Source organism: Hemiscyllium ocellatum (genome assembly GCF_020745735.1).
Source record: "Hemiscyllium ocellatum isolate sHemOce1 chromosome 27 unlocalized genomic scaffold, sHemOce1.pat.X.cur. SUPER_27_unloc_5, whole genome shotgun sequence".
Classification (NCBI taxonomy): domain Eukaryota; kingdom Metazoa; phylum Chordata; class Chondrichthyes; order Orectolobiformes; family Hemiscylliidae; genus Hemiscyllium; species Hemiscyllium ocellatum.
The window spans coordinates 147312-153311 of record NW_026867514.1 but is presented as its reverse complement, the minus strand read 5'-3'; the positions used below and the strand labels follow the sequence as shown (position 1 = coordinate 153311).

Sequence of the window (6000 nt, the reverse complement as noted above, 5' to 3'; positions counted from 1 at the left end):
ATTCGACCCTGTGAGTCCCCAGAGTTGGGTTGATAGTGACACATCGGCCATCGCTCCTTCCATCCCCCCTGCGATGGCACGTGAACGCGCTGGTGCCTCCGCAGGTGGGAATAACACGTGACGCCATTCGGGCACTGACAGCAGGTGAATGGCCTCTCCCCGGGTGAATGCGCCTGTGGGTTTCCAGCAGGGATAGGGAAGGGAATCCCTTCACACAGTCCCCACATTTCCATGGTTTGCCCAGTGGGGGAGCTTTTCTTGTGTCACTCTGGGTTTGAAATTACAAACAGAACAGGGACATAGTCTTTCCCACCGTGAGGGGTGAGATTTTGATTCCCCAAGCTGAGTAAATGGTTTGAAGCACTTTTCACAGTCAGCGCACTGAATCTCCCTCACTCGGGTGTCTCAGTATTCTTCCTGCCACACCAGTGTCCAAAATCTCTCAAGCAAACAAAAGGAAACATGTCTTCCTGATTGGAATGGCTACTGATATTCAAGTCCCAATGAATCAAGTGGCTCTATCTGAACTTGATGGATCATTTGCTTTCAGATTTCATTCTGCACATCTTCCTGCAAAATAAATCACGAAATAAGTGATCACGGACAGTACAGTTACATGAACAGAACAAAGGTGGCAATTTCTGTAGATTGCCACATGCCTTCTGATCACATATTATCCAGCACACAGAAACCTGAAAACCCTCATGCAGACAGATAGCCTTAAGTGTATTTGGAGGAAAACTTCATTTAGTTGACAATAACATGGAATAAACTGCCTACAAAGGAGCTGGACACTGTGAGCAGCGAATGCAGGAAATAGTGTTCTGAAAATGCTCCCACGCCTGAAAGGAACCACAACAATTCGGCAGAATTTTAAAGTCACCAGGAAAAGAAGTAAAAGTGACATTAGGAAGAAGGTTTTCGTACAGGGAGTGGTTAGTGTCAGTAAGTCCCTGTCGGACATTGACAAAGAGGAAGATTCAATGGACACAAAAGGGAATTCGTTGGTCACGTTCGGATGTGCAGATTTCCGCTGAGAAGGCGAGAGAATGAAGCGAATAGAGACACACGTTGACTGAAGGATAGAACCAGCAGAGCGAAGGAGGGCCGCATGGCCTCCGTCTGCGCTGCGACACGTGATGTGATTCAGAGTGAAATCACAGTTCGACCAACAGAATGTGGGAATTTAGTAAAAACGTTTCTATTTACACGGCCTCCATACGTCTGCGAAACAGCATATTACACGACAGCAGCGAAGGTCTTTGACATCAGTCTCGAACGTGCGAGCCGCGTGCCAGATGAAAAGCTGAAGTGCTTCTGTGTACAGAGGTCAGAGCGTGGCAGCAGAGTGGCGCAGCGGGAGCGTGCTGGGCCCATAACCCAGAGGTCGATGGATCGAAACCATCCTCTGCCATTGTTCTCATTCTGAATGACACGTAGCGTATCTGTGCACTCACCAACTCCACTCCATTCAAGGGGCGTAGTTTTAGAAGTCTCACTGGCATCGTGCTCTTCTGAACTGAATGGCAAAACCATTTCTCTGCGATGCCAATGAGCTGGTCAAGTCGCATTTTCGTCCATTCGCTGCATGACAAGACGTGAATGACAAGCATGTCAAAAACCGCATCACGACTCAGACACAGTTCCCCCACTATTAGGACGTATACCACTGATTGTGAATATCCTCAGAGAGAGAGAGAGACATGCAGTCGCCGTGGACTCGATGGGCTGAACGGCTTCTGTCTGCGCCAGAACGGTGCTCCGCGTTTATGCCGTCCCACTGCCTGTCTCTGGGACAGAGAGGCTGAGGGAGCAAAACTGGTTCATTTTTAACCGTCCCTTCTGTGTTGGACTGACTGAAGTACCTCAGCTCAGGGCCGTGGGGAGGACTTTCAGTGAGTGAAGGTTTCACTCGGAGTCTCTTCATCTGGGACACTTGGGGCTCAGATGTTAACTGCTGCGCGGTAGCAACAAAGAAAGCGATGCCCACTTTGCAATAGACTTTCCGTAAGATTGCTGCGTGAAGGACGATTTCTGAACACCAAGAAGGCTGCACAACAATGTGAATTGACCTGGGCGAAGAGTCCTCGGTGTCCATTTCTTTCTGTCCTGCCAGCACAGCATCTTTCTATCTCTCCGATAACAGACCTTTGGAGAAAGTTCACGATCAAAGTTGTTCATGTTCCCCGCGTTAATGCAACTGACACCTCTCACCCCAAGGGTTTCAGAGAGAGAGAGAGAGAGAGAGAGAGCAGAAGAGCGAATGGACTCTACGCGCCCCCACCCTACACCCCGCCCCACCCCCACCCCCAGAACAACGTGCAAGTAGAAATAAACTGGTTTAATTATCGAGCAGTGGAGATAGTCCAGTTCCTGGGGATGAGACAAACATCATTGCCCCGGGGACAGAATGACAAGCAGAAGTTCTGGAAACGCTTTGCTGCTTGCAATTCTTGGAGCAATGTAGAATGTACTTCACACTGAGCAAGTTTCAGCTGGCTCAGAGTCTCCAATGTACATTGCTGCGTTTGCCGCAAGCTCAGGGAGAGAACAATAGGAAGGACGAAGGAGTGAATAACGATCCGCGTGAGAGGGCGAATAACTGTTCATGGAGACTGTTAGTGGCTAACAATACGTAGTGTGTCATAGCAGACGAGGTGATAACAAGGAGTCGTTTGTGTGGTCGAGGTCAAGGATATGGGGGAGTTCAGGCCCTAAAGTTATGGAACTCGATATTGAAGACCGGAGGGCTGTGAGGTCTCCAAGTGGAAAATGAGGTGTTGTTCTTTCATCTGGAGCTAGAACACTGCTGCAAGCCTGAGACAGAGATGTTGGCCAGGGAACAGGGTGATGTGTTAAAGTGGCAGGCAACCGCCAGGTCAGGGCCTTTTTCCTGCGGGCAGATGTTCTGCGAAGCAGTCACCCAGTTTATGCTTCATGCTACATTGGGGAAACGACACTGTGAGCAGCGAATGCAGTGGAATAGGTTGTGGCAAAAGTGCTGCTTCACCTGGGCAGGTATGTTTGAGCCCTTGGATATTCAGGAGGGAGCAGGTAAATGGGCAGGTGTTACACATTCGGCGGTTGCAGGCGAAAGCGACTTGGCACTATGGGAGGTGGGTGTGGGGTGTTGCGAGTGAAGGAAGAGTGGACCCGAAGTGTAACCCCTGGCGCAACGGGTGCGTGTTGGAACCATAGCCCATTCTCTCCTATTCACTCAATGTCGTCTTTAGCAGCTTTCCCGTATAACAACGCTCTGTTCTGCACCTCGCCTTCTCATCTGCTTCCGAAAAGAGCTTGGGCATAAATATTTCACAGTGATATACTGGCCCAATGCGCACAGTCGAGTTGATACACTCGTGGAGTTCTGCGTGGTCTTCTCCTGTTCTCTGTATCGTATAGTGAGGAGGGCAATGCTTGTCACTGGCCGCTCGGGTGTCATAGAAGAGTTTCAAAACAAAATGGTTGAATTATCTGCCAGTAGAGAGAGCCCGATTCCTGGGGACGTGACAAACAGCAGCAGGGAGACTGAATGAGAAACAGCTGTTCGAGAAACTCTTTGCAGCTTGCAATTCATCGAGCAATCTCAAAGGTATTTCATAGTGAGCACGTCTCAGATCACTCAAGCGGTGTGGGGCCTTTGTCGCGCACCGGCTCTCTGGCTCGTTGGTCTAGGCGTATGAATCTCGCTTTGGGTGCTTTACTGTGATGACTTGCGAGAGGTCCCGGGTTCAAATCCCGGACGAGCCCGACGTCATCTTTTTTAACTTGACTTTTGCAAAACTGCCTGATTAATTTTCGCAAAAAGCACCTTGGTGAAACGAGGTTGGGCTGTCTGGAGTACGGACAAGGCAGAAAACAGGGAAGTGAAATGGTTGGAGGTAGTGTCGATCAGGTTGACGTGAGCTGTGCGGTGTTCGGGGAATGTCAGCAATGAAGGTAAATTGGAAAATTGGGACAGCTCTCCTCGGAGAACCGAAATTTTCCAAGTCGTGAGGGACCTAGAAACAGGAAATAATGTTGTGAAAATGCTCCCACACCTAAAAGGATCCACAACGATTCGGCAGAATTTTAAAGTCAACAGGAAAATAAAAGTACAAGTGACAGGAGGAAGAACGTTTTCGTACAGGGAGTGGTGAGGGTAAGTAAGTCCCTGTCTGACATTGACAAAGAGGAAGATTCAATGGTTACTAAAGGGAATTCGGTGGTCACGTTCAGATGTGCAGATTTACGCTGAGAAGGCGAGAGAATGAAACGAATAGAGACACACGTTGACTTAAGGATAGAACCAGCAGAGCGAAGGTGGGCCGACACGTGTTGTGATTCAGTGTGAAATCACAGTTCGACCAACAGAATGTGGGAATTTAGTAAAAACGTTTCTATTTACACGGCCTCCATACGTCTGCGAAACAGCATATTACACGACAGCAGCGAAGGTCTTTGACATCAGTCTCGAACGTGCATGCCGCGTGCCAGATGAAAAGCTGAAGTGCTCTGTGTACAGAGGTCAGAGCGTGGCAGCAGAGTGGCGCAGCGGGAGCGTGCTGGGCCCATAACCCAGAGGTCGATGGATCGAAACCATCCTCTGCTATTGTTCTCATTCTGAATGACACGTAGCGTATCTGTGCACTCACCAACTCCACTCCATTCAAGGGGCGTGGTTTTAGAAGTCTCAGTGGCACCGTGTTCTTCTGAACTGAATGGCAAAAGCAGTTCTCTGCGATGCCAATGAGCTGGTCAAGTCGCATTTTCGTCCATTCGCTGCATGACAAGACGTGAATGACAAGCATGTCAAAAACCGCATCACGACTCAGACACAGTTCCCCCACTATTAGGACGTATACCACTGATTGTGAATATCCTCAGAGAGAGAGAGAGACATGCAGTCGCCGTGGACTCGATGGGCTGAACGGCTTCTGTCTGCGCCAGAACGGTGCTCCGCGTTTATGCCGTCCCACTGCCTGTCTCTGGGACAGAGAGGCTGAGGGAGCAAAACTGGTTCATTTTTAACCGTCCCTTCTGTGTTGGACTGACTGAAGTACCTCAGCTCAGGGCCGTGGGGAGGACTTTCAGTGAGTGAAGGTTTCACTCGGAGTCTCTTCATCTGGGACACTTGGGGCTCAGATGTTAACTGCTGCGCGGTAGCAACAAAGAAAGCGATGCCCACTTTGCAATAGACTTTCCGTAAGATTGCTGCGTGAAGGACGATTTCTGAACACCAAGAAGGCTGCACAACAATGTGAATTGACCTGGGCGAAGAGTCCTCGGTGTCCATTTCTTTCTGTCCTGCCAGCACAGCATCTTTCTATCTCTCCGATAACAGACCTTTGGAGAAAGTTCACGATCAAAGTTGTTCATGTTCCCCGCGTTAATGCAACTGACACCTCTCACCCCAAGGGTTTCAGAGAGAGAGAGAGAGAGAGAGAGAGCAGAAGAGCGAATGGACTCTACGCGCCCCCACCCTACACCCCGCCCCACCCCCACCCCCAGAACAACGTGCAAGTAGAAATAAACTGGTTTAATTATCGAGCAGTGGAGATAGTCCAGTTCCTGGGGATGAGACAAACATCATTGCCCCGGGGACAGAATGACAAGCAGAAGTTCTGGAAACGCTTTGCTGCTTGCAATTCTTGGAGCAATGTGGAATGTACTTCACACTGAGCAAGTTTCAGCTGGCTCAGAGTCTCCAATGTACATTGCTGCGTTTGCCGCAAGCTCAGGGAGAGAACAATAGGAAGGACGAAGGAGTGAATAACGATCCGCGTGAGAGGGCGAATAACTGTTCATGGAGACTGTTAGTGGCTAACAATACGTAGTGTGTCATAGCAGACGAGGTGATAACAAGGAGTCGTTTGTGTGGTCGAGGTCAAGGATATGGGGGAGTTCAGGCCCTAAAGTTATGGAACTCGATATTGAAGACCGGAGGGCTGTGAGGTCTCCAAGTGGAAAATGAGGTGTTGTTCTTTCATCTGGAGCTAGAACACTGCTGCAAGCCTGAGA

At 49.5% G+C, this 6000-nt stretch overlaps 1 non-coding gene across 1 annotated transcript; it reads left to right on the top strand.

Annotated features, from left to right (window-relative positions):
- Window positions 1–4519: 4519 nt before the first annotated feature.
- On the top strand, window positions 4520–4591 carry trnam-cau (transfer RNA methionine (anticodon CAU)). Its single transcript has one exon. It is a non-coding gene; the product is annotated as a tRNA-Met (tRNA).
- The last annotated feature ends 1409 nt before the right edge of the window (window positions 4592–6000 follow it).